The sequence below is a fragment of the Arachis duranensis genome, chromosome 1 (assembly GCF_000817695.3).
Source record: "Arachis duranensis cultivar V14167 chromosome 1, aradu.V14167.gnm2.J7QH, whole genome shotgun sequence".
Taxonomy (NCBI): Eukaryota; Viridiplantae; Streptophyta; class Magnoliopsida; order Fabales; family Fabaceae; genus Arachis; species Arachis duranensis.
Window position 1 is genome coordinate 57,452,742 of NC_029772.3, and position 2,073 is coordinate 57,454,814.

General features: G+C 41.8%; 1 non-coding gene across 1 annotated transcript; it reads right to left on the reverse strand.

The window, feature by feature from the left end:
- Positions 1 to 646: 646 nt before the first annotated feature.
- Positions 647 to 754, reverse strand: LOC127742489 (small nucleolar RNA R71). Its single transcript, XR_008003768.1, has one exon. It is a non-coding gene; the product is annotated as a small nucleolar RNA R71 (small nucleolar RNA).
- Between the last annotated feature and the right edge of the window lie 1,319 nt (positions 755 to 2,073).

Below are 2,073 nucleotides of genomic sequence, written 5' to 3' on the forward strand. Positions count from 1 at the left end.
ATTCTTCTACCTTCTCCTTCTATTCTTCTTTTCCTCTGACACATCAAGGAATCTCTATACTATGACATAGAGGATTCCATATTTTCTTGTTCTCTTCTCTTTCATATGAGCAGGAGCAAAGACAAAGGCATTCTTGTTGAAGCTGACCCTGAACCTGAAAGGACCTTGAAGTGAAAGCTAAGAAAAGCTGAAGCACAATTCTCTGTAGAGGACTTAACAGAAATCTTCAAAGAAGAGGACATGGCAGCCGAAAACAACAACAATGCCAACAATGCAAGGAAGGTGCTGGGTGACTTTACTACACCTACTCCCGACTTCTATGGGAGAAGCATCTCTATCCCTGCCATTGGAGCAAACAACTTTGAGCTTAAGCCTCAATTAGTTTCTCTAATGCAACAGAATTGCAAGTTCCATGGACTTCCATTGGAAGATCCTTCATCAGTTTTTAGCTGAGTTCTTGCAAATCTGTGACACTGTCAACACCAATGGGGTTGACCCTGAGGTCTACAGACTTATGCTATTCCCTTTTGCTGTAAAAGATAGAGCTCGGATATGGTTGGACTCACAACCTAAAGAAAGCCTGAACTCTTGGGAAAAGCTAGTCAATGCCTTCTTGGCAAAGTTCTTTCCACCTCAAAAATTGAGCAAGCTTAGAGTGGAAGTCCAAACCTTCAGACAGAAGGAAGGTGAATCCCTCTATGAAGCTTGGGAAAGATACAAACAATTGATCAGATAGTGTCCCTCTGACATGCTTTCTGAATGCAGCATCATAGGTATCTTCTATGATGGTCTGTCTGAACTGTCCAAGATGTTATTGGACAGCTCTACTGGAGGATCTCTTCATCTGAAGAAGACACCTGCAGAAGCTTAAGAACTTATTGAAATGGCTGCAAATAACCAATTCATGTACACTTCTGAAAGGAATCCTGTGAACAATGGGACGAATCAGAAGAAAGGAGTTCTTGAGATTGATACTCTGAATGCCATACTGGCTCAGAACAAAATATTGACTCAGCAAGTCAATATGATTTCTCAAAGTCTGTCTGGAATGCAAGCTACACCAAGCAGTACTAAGGATGCTTCATCTGAAGAAGAGCTTATGATCCTGAGAACCCTTCAATGGAAGAGGTGAATTACATGGGAGAACCCTATGGAAACACCTATAATCCTTCATGGAGAAATCACCTAAATCTCTCATGGAAGGATTAACAGATACCTCAACAAGGTTTCAACAACAATAATGGTGGAAGAAACAGGTTTAGCAATGGCAAGCCTTTTCCATCATCTTCTCAGCAACAGACAGAGAATTCTAAGCAGAGCCACTCTGACTTAGCAACTATGGTCTCTGATCTAATCAAAACCACTCAAAGTTTTATGACTAAAACAAGGTCCTCCATTAGAAACTTGGAGGCACAAGTGGGTCAGCTGAGTAAGAAAGTTACTGAACTTCCTCCTAGTACTCTTCCAAGCAATACCGAAGAGAATCCAAAAGGAGAGTGTAAGGCCATCAACATGGCCGAATTTGGAGAGGAGGAAGAGGCAGTGATTACTAATGAGGAAGACCTCAATGGACGTCCACTGGCCTCCAATGCATTCCCTAATGAGGAACCATGGGAATCTGAGGCTCACACTGAGACCATAGAGATTCCATTGGATTTACTTCTTCCATTCATGAGCTCTGATGAGTATTCTTCCTCTAAAGAGGATGAAGATGTCATTGAAGAGCAAGTTGCTAAATACCTTGGAACAATCATGAAGCTAAATGACAAGTTATTTGGTAATGAGACTTGGGAGGATGAACCCCCTTTGCTCACCAAAGAACTGGATAACTTGACTAGGAAGAAATTACCTCCAAAGAGACAGGACCCTGGGAAGTTCTCAATACCTTGTATTATAGGCACCATGACCTTTGAGAAGGCTCTGTGTGACCTAGGGTCAAGCATAAACCTCATGCCTCTCTCTGTAATGGAGAAGCTAGGGATCTTTGAGGTACAAGCTACAAGAATCTCACTAGAGATGGCAGACAATTCAAGAAAACAAGCTTATGGACTTGTAGAGGATGTTCTGGTAAAA